We start from the raw sequence: 16,681 nt of genomic DNA, 5'->3' as shown, positions 1-16,681 counted from the left end.
AGTTATATTATTTACATTTATATGGACAATATATATTTTTGATTTTCAGCAAAATGTTTTAAGTGTCAAATCTTGTAGTACTACTGATAATTTTGCATATCAAAATATTACATAATACCATTTGATATGTTCACATTTAATTTAAATGTATTGTTAAATAAAGATAAATACAGTTGTTTGACCAGGATTACTTCATTGTGGTGCCCTCTGACATATTTGACTGTAGATATGCATGATTAAGTGACTTCATACTCTTTATTGATTAAACTAATATTCTGTGTATTAGATCAAATGTGGAGGAAGATAAACCTTGGAAATAACTCGCCATACCGTGGACATATTTGTGATAGTTATCTATCTGAAAAAATATAGAAGTTAAATATATGTTTATGAATGAATTTTAGCCCGGTCAATGACAACATGAATATTAGACATGACAAGTATTAATTGACAGACCCTGTGATATGAATCTTGGTGAAATCATGAGACTTATTTTAAAGCAAACTTAAAAAATCTTTTTAAACACTACAAGAGTTTATTTTAAAAGGAAAATAATCAAGTCGACTTCACAAGTATGTTTTATTTTAAAAATCTCCAGTTGTTGAAGTACTTTAAGGAATACCACTGACACCAATCGAAGTCGATACATACAATTTCATGAGATAATAACATGTTATGCACTGCCTTGGAAAGTGTATGACTCCTGAGTTCCGGGGCAAACGCTAATGCAGAAAGCTCCCAATAAAACTTACATAACTAATATGTATATGCATGCATATATGTATATATATGCATCATTTAACCTGTGTACTCTTCAATGATTTTTTTTCATGTTGACTTTCTGATTACATTACATCTTTAGTTTGAACTTGATCGTTTGGCATTATATCTTAATGAGGAAATAAAGATACAAATGAATAACAAATGAATAACAAAGGAAAAGAGCCTGTTTATACTACATAAACCGAAACAAAAACAAAATGTGCTCACAAAAAAAAAATTAAAAATTTAGTAGTCTTCAACATGTTCAAGATGTACACCTAAAACTGTTATCATAGCCTTCACAACTTCTCAATAAAGACGTCATTGATTTTTACCCATATTTACCCCGTTAAAGCCGAAATACCTCAATCATGGACTCAGTGGAATTCAGAGGTTGGATATAGCTTTATTCAGAGACTATATAATACTTACTATTAGGAATATAAAGTCCATGTCTTATTGGGTTAAACATGCAACTGAGTTCCAAAATTAGTGTAAAAGTTATATGATCAAATTATTTCTTTTTTTAAAAACTTGATGCTGAATTAATTTGATGTTTATATGAACAAAATAAACGAATGAAATGTATTGTGATGCAGGGGCGTTTCAGAACCCTGCATCCAAATACATTCCATTCATTCAGTTTACGTATATAATCGTCCAAGTTTTAATTCAATGCCAGACTGTAACAACTGAAAGAACTAGCCCACTTTGCGACGTATATACAAAAAATCAAATATTTGAATGACCAGGCATAAAAATAACCACTTTTGGAAGTATATACAAAAAATCAACATATGAACAAGCCGGCATAAAAAATAGGAATATTGACAGCTATCTTAACATCTGTCTTATGTATTGATTAAAATAAAATTCTTATTCATGTAAAGAAGCATGAAATGTATATTTATAACCAGTCTATGTCACAGGCTGTTAGAACGGCGAATTTTTTGTCTATACTATCTCGTCAGATAGTAATGATAAAGTACTTAAGTCGAAGTCAAGTAAAAGGGTCCGTTTCACAAATGGTGTAACTAAATACCCAAAAAATCTTCCACACCTTTTGTAATGGGTCCCCCCATACTATAATACCTCTGGTCCAAGTTACTTTGATGCTTACATAAAATGCTAAATACAAATGTTCCAATGATTTCTTAGAGTTGTGTCACCCTAGTCTACCTCCTAAAATGTATCTTGAATCTGAACATCTGTTTAAACCATAGTCTACTGTCCAAACGATGCTCGTTTAAGACAGGCTTCACTGTGATACTATAAGGCAGAACCTGGTCCAATGACCAAACGTCTCTGTTCTGAAATACTTCACAAAATGCCTGCCAATGGATGTTAAACTAGTATCAATCATTCGATCGATCGATCTATTTACGCGTATAATCCTAAAATTGTTTTCTCATTCTTCATCTCATTATAAAACATTCCAAAGCCTCTTGATGGCGTCAGTGTATAGGTTATCAAGCTCTTGACAAATATAAAAAACATAACATCAATTAACAAAAAATATTATACTACCCATTCAGAACTATAAATCTATTGTCTCCCTTATGTTTACATAAGCAGTTCTATTACGGGATTAAATTGTTATTATCTGTTTTAAATGAACATATTATTTAGCAAATATCGAGGCTTTCTACTCAGTTAAATTTCAATTCTGTTTGAAATTGTTCACATCTTCATTAATTGTAGTTACCAATTAATTCAAGGTCTACGTTCGCAGCTTTATGTCTCGTTAAAGTTGTTGAAAGCCGAACAGATGAGAAATAATTTTTAATTATGATTCTTTTCCTTTAAAAATGACAACTTGTATATCAATCAGCCATAATTGAAAAATGCATTGAAGCCTTTTATATATTGTTTATTTTAAAATCAATTTTGTTTGAGATGTTTGTACCTAATAATACGAACATTTTTGTAATATTTCCTATTATTGTACTTTATGTTTAAATTCACTCCTGGATCAAAGTTTTGAAGATGAAAAAAACAAAGGGTACATTTTGTATCCATCATGAGTACAGCTGATGAAATTACACGGAAATGAAATGTTTATTAATAAACTATTTATGAATTTGTTTAATAGTTGTAAAAATGTGAATGTGACGAATGCGCAAACTTAAATAATCACAAGGTAATTACACTTGATCATAATTTAGGAGACGAATATGTAATTGTACCCATACTGTATATATGGCAGAATTTCTAAGAAGATGCAGTAATGTCATACCGATCCGTAAAACCTATGATCCTTTCCATTTTTCATCACGTGACCTTTGATTTGTAAATATAATTTATTTGAATATGCATGGCATTATATTTAATTCGTTCCAACGAAAATTCAGAAATGATAATTTCGCGTTCAGATCGGGTCACTGGTCATTGGTTATTGGTCCGTCAGCGGTCGTCGGTCCGTCTAATAATCGGTTCAGAAACTGTATAAATGATACACAAAATCTACAACACAATTGAAATAAATCAAACAAACTGTTAAATACCAAGCTCCATACAGCGTTTTACGTTCGTTCCGTCTCTTACTAACCGCTGCAGACTGGCCTTTCGAAATCCTCGGACACTTTTCAAATAAAACGCCGCATGACAATCGGATTACATCGCGTGAAATCATTCACTTTTCCCGACTTTGCTAGATTGTTGCATTTTCTGAGCGAGCTGGTTTGCAGCGTTCTGAATTTCGAACGTCCAGACGCTGTTTCGGAGATTGGTGTACATGTCCAAACGTGTCTGCACTTGACCAAAACAAATATTCATGTTAGCCTTAAGAGGGCGTCCATCCAAATAATTAGGTAGTCAGTGTCACATGACAAAACTTGTTTTAAAAAACATCTAATAATATATTATATCGCAAATGCACCCTTTCTCAAAGTTGAATGTTGGTTTTTGATTACCTGCAATGGTTAAAGCAAAATAAATTAAATGGAATGATGAGAATTCATGGAATAAGGGAGATAACTCTTTCATTAGCAAAATTTGTTGCTTATTTAGGGGACTGTAAAATCATTTTCTGAGTCATCCATTGTCGCTCTGAAAAAAATCTTTCTAATATTGGACATACATATGCTATAAACAGAGGAACAAAAAATTAACCATGTGCCATCCATATTATAGGAACCGCCTGGCTTCTAAATGGACAGTCTCCTATTCAAATAATATCTTTTTACTTTAGTTCTATAAAGTTCTTACACTACTTCATTCTACTTACTGTTCAGATAACCTTTCTGCTCTGCCAATCAGCTTTCCGTGATTAAGAAAGTATTTTACAAAGAGAAAAAAAACTCCTGGATTATGAAGATACCATCTGAGAAGAAAATATAAAGTAGAATTTGTTCGCTTTCAGCAGGTGGTTGGTTTGTCAATGTTCAAGATAATTTAAACTGGTATAAATGGACTTTAAAATGTATTACGTTTACACAGGTTTTTGGTTAATCAAGGTTTCGGTTTTAACAGATATCAATGTATTGAATGGTCACTAAAATGTTACAAATTAACTTATGATAGTTGATGAGATATAATCAGTGTATAACTGTTATATGGCGTAGCTTGAAAAAAAAAACGTGTAAAACGCACGGCATTAACTAAACAAAACCCCCCAAAAAAAGAGGCGTACAAAAATGAAAAAACGCTCATGGATCTGCACTTGTAGACACTTACTTCACAGAAAATTTATTTTAATTTCTGTAGAATTTCATCACATTTTATATTCACGATGAGAGCACTTTTGAGGACATATTAAAAGCAATTTATACCCAAAGGGTCGTGCACGTTTATAATTCGCCCCTTCATTGTTTTGAATCGTCGTATTTCTTGTTGCACCAAGGGAGTTTTCTCAAATCATCTCAAAATATGACAAGAAATTAATATTTTATTAATGTGAAGGGAGCCTTGAGTACCTGGCGACCTTCGCCGCACACGACGACATCACTCATCAACTCAATGCTTTTTTTCAATTCTTATTTGTCTCGATCAAAAGAAGTTTATTGCTATTTAGTTTGCACAAACATTTAGATGGTAACTGTCAAAATATACTATAGATTTTTCACAGATAATTACCAGATGAAAACATGCGGTATAGGCATTCAATGCAGGCTAAATGACACTCGACCACTCCCCCTTTTTAAACATGTTTGTAAAGTAAACAGAAAACCGATTGATCATCAGTTGGTAATTGAAATTTTTGAGACCAATCGAATAATTGAAATACAACAATTACAATTTCATAACATCTCTCTGTGCTTTGACTGTCTCATTTATCGCGATATCGGGACTGCAATCATTCTTTTAACCTTTTAAATTGACAAAACTTTTTTTCATTACTTATCAATTTTTATAATTGTATGTTCTCTGGGTTTAATTAGTGTTTATCGATTTTATAAATATGTATCTCGCAAATATGGTGATAACTTTGGCGCTGCTCGAATTAGTTCATTTATAATTCAAATAAAAGTTTGTATATAAACCCACCGACTATTTGCTACAAATCCTATTCTCCGACGCACAATACATTAGGATGATTCATGACATTTCATTTGTTCTGAGGAACAGACCGGCATGGTCTATGAAGCCACCTTTTTTTCCTCCCTTCTTCGTTCTACAGGCGAAACCCGTGTAGTATACTATTTCTAAATAAAGCTCAGAAAACCAGACACTCGGATTTTTTATGCTAACTGAAATGGGAAAAGAAATACAAATTTAGATACTAGTATTAGAAAGCTAAAAAATGCTGAGAACGAGAAAACGTCTGTCAATTGTTTCATTTTTATTCATGAAGAAGGATCTCAAACTTAAAGTCGATACCCATTATTCACTGCAGTGCATTTTTGTAGCATAATTCATAGATTTTCAAAGAAAATTCCGTATTGCTCATTACATTAACAGACCAACACACGTGCCGCCATCCCGCAAATATAATGATATATTCATCCTGATGTTGTAAAAGATGCTGATCTCTCATGATTAAGATGATAATAAAGGTGTATTAAATATTAATGAAAAAGAGTTTTTAACCACAATAAATAAATGTAAATAAATACAAAAAATAAAATAAAATTTTAAACAAAACATGAATATTTGATTATGAGACGTTAAATGCCAGGCAAAAATCCATAAAATATATACAAAAAACAAAGGTATCTTCTCTTTGAACAATTATTCTAACGCCCTCTTTAAGGATCATAGTTTACATAATTCTTTCTGTCAATAATTTCTCTCTCAAGTGACATTCTAAATGTTAACATCTTGTTATCCACCAGTTGATAACATCGCAAAAACCATTTTCTTGCAATCGAATATCACAAATAAACAATAAAAGTAACGATTTGCGGTTTCATCGAACACTTAATTGGATTTGTATTTCCTACGCATAAATATTTGTTCAATTAATACCAAATATTTTCATCAACAAAAGACTATTAGGTAAAAATGTCATTTTTACTGAAATAATTTTTTCGGTCCTTTTTCTCATTAGGGAAGAAATTGAGAATAATTCAAATCATGAAAATATTATATGCGGCGACAATTGTTTAGTAATCTATTTACATTCGCTACATTTAAAGTTACGTGGTTCATTGTAAAGCAAAATATTTCTATTTAATTCGAATCAACAAAGGCTCCCTAACGATCCAATGCTTAACCATTTAGTCGCCTAATTAAGTCATTTTTGTACAAAAGGAAGAAATGACATGTTTGTTACAATTTGATAAAGATGACATAGAGTTTTCTTAGCCTTTCGTGCTGTGTTATTGGAATAAGAAGACTGCCAGAATAATAGAAATTAATAAACTTCCCCTTCAGATTTTAGAGCTGTATTTTCTCTTATTATTAGATCAACGTTGTCAGTTACAATGAGAATGACATGTCCAAATCTGTTTTGTAAATCTGAGGGTTAGCTTGTTTTCAACGCTTCCGATCACGGAATATTACATTCAGTTATATATTCAGCTCAATTTCAGAAGTTAGAATAACAAATTTGCCTGATTTACAAATGTCCCCCGAGTGTTATTCGAAAACAATGAGATATTCTTGTGGAAAATTAAATCAAAATAATTTCCATGTCTTCACGATTTTCTTAGAAATTGTCACGCTATTACAAAAACGGAAATATACATTTTTAAACCCTGGATAAATTGTCATTTGTCTTAGTTGTTACCGGTTCTAAAAATGTCAGTTTAATGAATAAAAGACGAGGCCTCTGATAGACAGTATTCCTTTTCTTAGCATCTGTTTCAGATTTTCTAAGTCACAGTGTATACTTTTCCAAACACTAGAAATTGTCTGGTTCTCAAATTTATTACCAATATCTGAGCACAAGAATGTTTAAAATAATTATTCCTATGTTTTTCTCGAAATTTGTAGTATATTTTTTAATGAATTGCCCAAAGTCTTGTCTGGTGACTATTCGTCAAGCCTCTCTCGAGCTCTATTTCTGTACATTCCTAAAGGAATAAATATGTACATATTTTGCTGTAAATATTGTTTGGTAGCCAGGTGCAGCCTGCGCTGTAGTGTCCTTGTCGTTCACTGAAGACCCATGGGTAACCTTGAGCTGACATTTTTCATCCCAGTGGGGCTGTTTCCAGACTTGACTTTTTATGAGCAACTCCATGGGTGTAACTAGAAAGCAGAGAACGCTTACCCTACTGGTACACCTGGTCCATGCTCCCAGTTTTTAGTGGAGTCCGAGTTGCCCATTTACTTTTGTTACCTTGTATGTATTATTTTGGTTAATTTATGTTCTTTGTTGTGTTTGTCTGTTTTCCAGGTCTGGTCTTTGTCCCTGGAATACATTCTTTTGATTTTCGCTAGAATCTTGGTTCCCTTGATTACTCTTTCACCATATCCATTCTAGTTACATGATTTTTAGTTTGTTTAGTAAATGTGCCTTATGGATCACTTGTGAGTTTAAGGAGAAATATTTTCAGCATAATTGTCCATGATAAAAATAATGTTCAATATTCGGTTATTGTGTGTTTTGCCTTGTCAAAAACCATAAACATGCAAAAAACAGTGTCCCCGAAAACAAAAATGTTCATGCTTCTTCATAAAATTAAATTTCAAGAATGATATTCAAAATAAACCGTACTGAGTTGATTTGCCCTTAAATGTGGGTTAAAATTTACGTTTTGTAGTTGTTCTTGGAAATTAATCCACTATATAATAGTCCTGTTGGGGTCAATATTCAAACGAATACTTCTACTGATTCCAAAGACGGGTTTCTTTCTAATACTACACCCAAGCATGATAGCGACGGCTCACTAAAAGTACCGAAGAAAGAAGAAAAAAAAAGGCATTGGTGTTATGGTGAGTTGAGACAGCCTCGTACTTTACTATTTTTCCAATTGGTAAAACGACAAATGAGTTTAAAAGCGACCACCATAAATAAAACATTATAACAATCTTTTTCTGTTTTTTTTCTACAAAACATATCAGATACTTGCTATTTTTTATTGGCTGAATTAACTGGGTTTTTTGGCGAATGTATACGTCCGATATACAGAGTACACATTTTTTAGAAAATCAAAATGTCACTTAGTCTATCAATTTTTTTAAAAGACTCAATAAGTGCAACTTTATAGTACGGTATCATGTAAATTATTATAAGATTCGTACCATTTTAATTATTACACATGCATCTATGTAAAACTATTTTACACTTTAAAATCAAACACACTTGCTTTGGTTAATACGAAAAATATGTCTTTCGGAATGACAAACATTTATACCAGGCCATTTCTTTGACTCGTATTCCAATCAATTAAGAAATTGGTAATTGGTAATTGAACTGTGAACTTATCTTTTCTTTAATTTTAAAGGGTTTTATGTTTTTCCTAATTAAATCAAGAGATAACTCGGGGAAATTTTCTACCGAATCATGAAATCCCTCGGTCTCAATCTCTGATCAATATAATTAAAAAGTATATTGCTACGTACACACTGGAATTATACCTAGATTGACTATGAACAAGGTTAAAATATATCAAGAAATAAGGGAACCTAATAGAGGACAGTCTTCATAATGGTAGTCAATGCAAATTAACTTTTGACCTCAGACAGGAGACTAACTTGTAATACCAAGTGTAATATAAAGCAAGGATCATTTCAGTTTCGTACTTTCAACAACATAAGATGTGTATAGCTTTGTTAAATCATAAATAAAAATCATAGTTGATGTAAAACTACAAGGCATAATCATTTAAAAAAAATATCAATATATTCAACTTCGTCCTCTTCCAGGTTACAACTGCCTCATACTAAATTAAACAAGTTTCCGAACTCCAAAATAAATTAGTCCTGGTAATATTAATCAACACGAATTTGACCTATGACATTAGAAGCAATGAGAGCTCGATTTCAGTGTGACATGAAGTTAACCAGTAGTACGGAGTTATGGTATTTACAAGTTTCGTATATTTAAAATTTGGTTGAATTATGAATAAAAACGAATTCCAAGTACTACAAAACTGTATAAGATGCAAAATATAAGGCAAATAAAAAAGGTAATATACATCAATATATTCAACTTCGTCCTCCTACAGGATACGCATACCTCGTATTAATAATCAATTTAGGTTACACTCCACCCATTGAACCAATGGACATATGGAACTACGCAAAAATAGCCCTACGCGGAAATTACCTCCCGTTCCTAATAGCGCAGAGAAAAAAAGTTCTCATTTCATCTCAAAACAAAAATTAAAACTGTTTCTGATATGGAAAACATTTTTGCACATTTTATAAGGGCACTTTTCTTCATATGTGCTTTAAAATCTAATCTCAATAATTCTAAATATACCCATATCGTGTGAAAATACTTGGATTACCCATGCTAGTACGAGACCACAATTATCTGCCCTTAGCTACGAATATATTTTGTTTTTTTTGTTGGGGTTTAACGTCCGAGCAGCAATATTTCAGCTATATTCAGACGATGAACATGAAATTGATGATAAAATGAACATGAAATGATGATGAAATGAAAAAGGGATGGGACACAAGGACAATGGGGTCGACCAATTTTGATTGCCACTGGAAATAGGGAGAGGTGGGTAGGGTCGGGCGATTTAGCCTCCTGTGGCGGAGCCTTATGGTTACTACTCCGGAAGAATACCACTGTAGGGTTCTTTAACGTGCGAGGAACGTGGCATCTTTCCCAACACGGTGCACCACTATGGTTTGCGGTCAGGTTTTCCGTATTATAGCCTGACAACCCCAGCATGTAACACGCCAGGGGTACCCCATTCCACCACCTGGGGCACACATCCCAGTTGCTCTGTGGGCAAAGCACCCTAGCCCCGGGCTAGGGTTGTGAGCACTATTTAGTCGCCTTTTACGACAAGCTTAGCGCTGCTGCAGGCCCATTCTTTTAACACCCGGACCTGCACGGGGCGCTACGAATATAGTTCCTGTAGATAGTAATAGGGGATTTTTCAAAAAATTTTGAAACACTTCCTTTCAGAATTTCTCATACTTTTTGTGCTCAAATGGAAGTTGAATAATAAAATTATTTTAATAGATGTGTTGAAAGGAGAAATTTGACATTTAGGTTCTGATTTGGTGAGGTCAACAAAGGTAAAGTTTGTAACATCCGGAAACCAATTTGGGTCATTTTTAGGGAATCTCTGTGTTTATGCATTTAAATCGAAAAAATAATGGTAATTTTTTTTATATTGTTTATATAAGTTGTTGGAAGGTTCATATTAACATCCCTGAAAATTTGAATTGAATTGCACCAGTGGAATTATTTTAAATTACAGAAAGGCTATAAAGAAGAAAGTGGGAAAATTAATTGTGGTTTCGTGTCTGCTATTTGTAGACCCTTCATTTCCGGTAACCAGTATTGCACTCCAAGCCTGCTAACCCATGTTATGAGCTGACACAATCACGCTGATATATAGTCATCTGTACGTTTAAGTTAAGGTATAGTCAAGGGAAGCCATTGATTATTGTGAAATTAGCATTGAAGCCTATTGAAAGTTGAATGAGTGGTTACTAGCATTAATTTAGTTACGACCTTTCACCAATGCGATTGACTGTCCAACATCGTAGCCACCGCTGACGCTTCGGTATTTTTTTGGCCGATATCCATTCAATACACAGGATTTTTTTATAGTCCCTACAGCGAACCGATCTCGTAAAATAATATTTAAAATAGCGACAATAAAATTTCATTTTTATCAAATTAGGAGAACCATACCAAGCACTAATAACCGATAACCTCCAGAAATAACCATCAAAGTGTTCGTAAATTTGCCTTTTTTTTAAAGATATCGACTGGTCAAATTTAGTTGAAAATGGCAAAATGGCGGGAAAATTTTCCCGCACTTTTTCCTTATATAAGCAGTAAAAATATCTACGTTTATACGTGCCATGAGATAGTCGTGTAGATTATATTGTCCTATTTTCTCCCATGACATGTACTGATTTTAGAAGAGCTCTTAATGGTTGTCTTTATAATAGTAGGATTTTGTTATTTAATTTTGACAATCATTTTTTGTTGGGTTTACAATAATTCTAATTAACATTATTTTCAGTAAATATTTTTATCACTTCCCACATACAATAACTCTTATCGTAACTTATCACCATATAACGTTCTATTGTGCCTGAATTAAATGTCCTCGTTATCACGGAATGGGGCCTCGTTATCATCATTACTAAATGAGGTTAAATAGAACTCCTCGGTTATTATCCATGTCTATATAATGCCATCTTTTGTTGTTCAAAGGTGAGAACAAATTAACGTTAATTTGGCGCTACAGTTTTTACTATTGTTGAATTAGGAAATAATGCCACAAAAAGCTAGTTTGCTTCTTAAAATGGGATGTTCAGTAAAAGATTTACACTTTTATTCATAGTACAAATATATATATATTGAGGAAACTGAGCTTTGTATAAAGAGCTAATGACTTCTGCACATGTTACCTATAATTCTCACCTATCTGTGTGTTAGTAAGTCAGTACTTATATTTGAAAGGTTTTGATTTTGTTCACAATTAGGTCGAAACAATTAACACACTAATGCGAGGAGTCCTTAACTGGTTCAAGTCGAGACGTTTCATGCTACATGGCAGCTTCGAAAATTACCGTCGTTCACTGTAGTGGGCGTTTTGGTTTTCTGTTTCATATTTCCTGTTTACTATTGATGGTTGTAAAATTGATGACAGTAAAATTGTTTTGTTTTAAAATGATCGTTTTATATTTCTATATATATTGGACGTTTTTTTTAAATATCTATGTGTGTTTTCCAAAACCCTCTTAAACCACAGGTGAGACTTCCAATATTGGTTCGTATCATAGTGTTTTGTTCAGGTGATATACCAGACGAAACGGAAGAAGAATTAGAGAAGTTCGTTTATGATAAAGGAAAATGAGCCAGCATCACTTCAAAAATAACAACATCTTTACCCGACGAAAAAGTCAAAGTCCTAATTATATATAACTCAACAGATAATTATTAAACGTACGAATTGTATTTAGCTAGCAAGTCAACACACATGAACGCTTATTTATAAATGTCACAGAGAAGGAAGATTAAACATTTATACCATAGCTCTGATTGCGGTTATCTTGGCTTTAATTATATCCCAATTCGTAGAAAAGGGGGTATTATCAGTTACCCACGTTATTACCCTAGAGTACGAAAACTGCACCTCTGGAAAGTACCTCTGGACAACTGAGGATTCATTACCCGACTGTCTGAAAATTGTACCTTCTGAAAGTACCTCTCTACAACTGAGGCTTCATACCCAAGTGTATGGAAACTGTACCTGCTGAAAATACCTCTGGACAGCTGAGGCGTCATTTCCCGTGTGTTTGAAAACTGTACCTCCTGAAAGTACCTCTGGACTGCTGAGGCTTCATTACCCGAGTGTATGGAAACTGTACCCCCGGAGAGTACCTCTGGACAGCCGAGGCGTCATTACCCGAGTGTCTGAAAACTGTATCTCCTGAAAGTACCTCTGGACAGCCGAGGCGTCATTACCCGAGTGTATGAAAACTGTATCTCCTGAAAGTACATCTGGACAGCTGAAGCGACATTACCCAAGTGTATGGAAACTGTACTTCCTGAAAGTACCTCTGGACAGCTGAGGCTTCATTAATCGAGTGTATGGAAATTGCATCTCCTGAAAGTACATCTGGACAGCGCAGCTGAGGCTTCGTTACCCGAGTGCATGGAAACTGTACCTCCTGAAAGTACCTCTGGACAACTGAGGCTTCATTTCCCTAGTGTATTGAAACTGTATCTCTCAAAGTTCCTCTGGACAGCTGAGGCGTCATTTCCCTGACTGTATGGAAACTGTACCTCCTGAAAGTAACTCTGGACAACTGGGGCTTCATTAATCGAGTGTATGAAAACTGTACCTCCTGAAAGTACTTCAGGACAACTGAGGCTTCATACCCGAGTGTATGGAAAATGTACCACCTGAAAGAACCTCTGGACAACTGAGGCTTCATACCCGAGTGTATGGAAACTGTACCACCTGAAAGAACCTCTGGACAACTGAGGCTTCATTTCCCGAATGTATGGAAACTACCTCCTGGAAGTACCTCTTGACAACTGAGGCTTCATTAATCGAGTGTATTAAAACTCTACTACCTGAATGTACCTCTGGACAGCTGAGGCATCATACCCGAGTGCATGGAAACTGTACCTCCTGAAAGTACCTGTGGACAGCTGAGGCGTCATTTTCCGAGTGTATGGAAACTGTACCTCCTGAAAGTAACTCTGGACAGCGCAGCTGAGGCTTCCTTACCCGAGTGTGTGGAAACTGCACCTCCTGAAAGTACCTCCGGACAGCTGAGGCGTCATTACCCGAGTGTATGGAAACTGTACCTCCTAAAAGTACCTCTGGACTGCTGAGGCTTCATTGACAGCGTGTATGGAATTCGTACCACCTGAAAGAACCTCTGGACAACTGAGGCTTCATACCTGGATGTATGGAAACTGTACCACATGAAAGATTCTCTGGACAACTGAGGCTTCATACCCGAGTGTATGGAAACTGTACCACCTGAAAGAACCTCTGGACACCTGAAGCTTCATTTCCCGAGTGTATGGAAACTGTGCCTCCTGGAAGTACCTCATGACAACTGAGGCTTCATTATCCGAGTGTATGGAAACTGTACCACATGATAATACCTCTGGAAAGCTGGCTGAGTCTTCGTTACCCGAGTGTGTGGAAACGGCACATCCTGAAAGTACCTCTGGACAACTGAGGCGTCACTACCTGAGTGTATGGAAACTGTACCTCCTGAAAGTACCTCTGGACAGCTGAGGCTTCATTGATCCCGTGTATGGAATCTGTACCTCCTGGAAATACCTCTGGACAACTGAGGCTTCATTACCCGAGTGTATGGAAACTGTACCACATGATAATACCTCTGGAAAGCTGAGGCTTCGTTACCCGAGTGTGTGGAAACTGCATCTCCTGAAAGTACCTCTGGACAGCTGAGGCTTCATTAATCGAGTGTATGAGAAAACTGTATCTCCTGAAATTACCTCTGGACAGCTGAGGCATCATTACCCGAGTGTATGAAAACTGTACCACCTGAAAGAACCTCTGGACAACTGAGGCTTCAATATTCCCGAGTGTATGGAAACTGTACCTCCTGGAAGTACCTCTTGACAGCTGAGGCATCATTACCCGAGTGTATGGAAACTGTACCTCCTGAAAATACCTCTGGTCAGCTGAAGCTTCGTTACCTACGTTATTACCTTAGTGTAAGGAATGTACCACCGAAAAATACATCAGGACAGCTGAAGCTTCATAACTTATTACCTGGGTGTATAGAAATTGTACCATCTGAAATTACCTCTGGGCAGCAGAGGCTTAGTTCGTCCAAGCTGTCCACAGGTACTTTAAGGTGATACAGTTCTCAACTCCCGGGTAAAAACGTAGGTAGCAAATTTATCCCCACGCTCGGCTTACAGAAAACTACTTATATACAACGTCTAAATATTAAATTTAAAGACCTCAGAAAACTGAAAATATTTCTTCATGGAATGTCATACATGTATGGACCTAATAGCACTCATATGCAATTTCATATGCAAACTAGCCAGGACATGGACTATGTACTCAATCAAAAGTCCAAAAATTGCTACAAGCCGTGGATAAATAGTTCTACCTGTATTCGTCATTTTGTCATTCCGTAACACATTTGTTTCGTAATGAATTTCTCAGCTTGTATAAATCACAAAGCTACGAAAAAACGGTATCGACAGATACATCGACACCGTCTCCATTACTAATACATGCGCATAGAATTTATTCTAATCTTCTTTCATAACTTCAACTAATAGACAGGCGCTTGTTGTGTTCCGACGCAGTCGGTATTGAGTTCGCTTTTGCATCACATGACATCCATGATGCTTAACCATGGCAACATAACTGATGTAGCCTACAACCTCGCATTTCATTGGACAACTGAGATAGCACCTGTGAAATTTAAGGCTCCATTGGGGACATTGGTGTCCGGAATATTTTCGATCACTTTTCTATCTTTTATAAATTGAATAATCGGAAATAGTTTACTTGTTGGACCAATAAAATAATTGAAATATAAAACATAGCACAATGATCACACAGTTCACCAAAATAAAATCTTAATCAGATTTGGGTATTAACAAAGCGAGAATAGGCGTCGGCTACCTTTTTTTAAGTTAGTACTTGTTTTGTTGTAGAGTCTGGCTCGCCTATCACTTTATTTATTTGCTTACGACATGTTTGTGGTTTTCCTTTCTATAAATACAAAATTTGAATATCCGTCTTATGGTCACATAGGTTCTTTGACTTAAGTACTGGAGTTAGTAGCTTTTCATAATTTGAAGGTTATCTAGGACGCCTACACAACGTACGTCGAACTCTTTTCGCATATAGAAGTGAAGCAATACCGGAATTCGGTCATTGCTAAGAATAGATACCACGTTTTGTCTTGAAAACGACCTTATGATTTTTTTTATGTGGATCGTAGGATTGAATATATAATTATGTATAAAGTAAGATTGGATTTTTGTTTTACCACTTATTCCATATATAATAAAGTTGTTTACCAAATAAATAATCGGGATTTTATTCGTGTTTGTAAATTGATGCCTTATAATCAATTATCTGCCAATAATAAGTTGGTAGTAAAATACGAAACAACGACAAAGCAACAGACCCTTTTGTGGTAAGTTGGTGAGCATGCTCAATATACACTTCCGCGAGGAATGGCTTGGGTAGAACAAAATATATATGTCAAAGAGACGATAACCCCACCGGGATGAAAATGTAAGCCCAAGGCCTATATATATGTCAAAGAGACGATAACCCCACCGGGATGAAAATGTAAGCCCAAGGCCACCCATTGGTCTTCAATGAACGACGAGGAAACCCTCATTCCACAGGGCAGACTGCAGCTGGTCTTATTAAATTTTTTTTTTAAAAAATATATATATTCTCTTTATTTACCTACTACATAAATCCAAAATAATATACTTAAGTCCCAATCTACATGTATATAAAAATTCAGACACTGCAATGGTAGTAAGAGGTAATACAAGGTGCAGAAAAGCAAACCGAAAAGATACGCCATGTTTTCGTACCTATAGACCTTTCTGTATACAGATCTGTATATTTTGTATTTTAGAAAAAAAAACAGCCCATTAATCTCCCTTTTAAATGATCCAAATTAAGAACAATAACTCGTAAAGTGCAAATTTCTGAAACAATCCGTGTGTGTGTGTGTGTGTGTGTGTGTGTGTGTGTGTGTGTGTGTGTGTGTGAGAGAGATACTTGGAAAAATGACGTTTGCCGACACCGTAATAGCATGATAAAGTGATGTAACAAAATAAAAAGTATATCTGTTATCTATAAAACACCACACCTTTGGCATCGCACAAAATGGCATTACAAAA

This window comes from Perna viridis, chromosome 3, assembly GCF_037379345.1.
Source record: "Perna viridis isolate PV_CMFRI_1.1 ecotype Kerala chromosome 3, ASM3737934v1, whole genome shotgun sequence".
Lineage (NCBI taxonomy): Eukaryota > Metazoa > Mollusca > Bivalvia > Mytilida > Mytilidae > Perna > Perna viridis.
The sequence above is the reverse complement of the archived record's forward strand: the minus strand, read 5'-3'. Positions refer to the sequence as shown.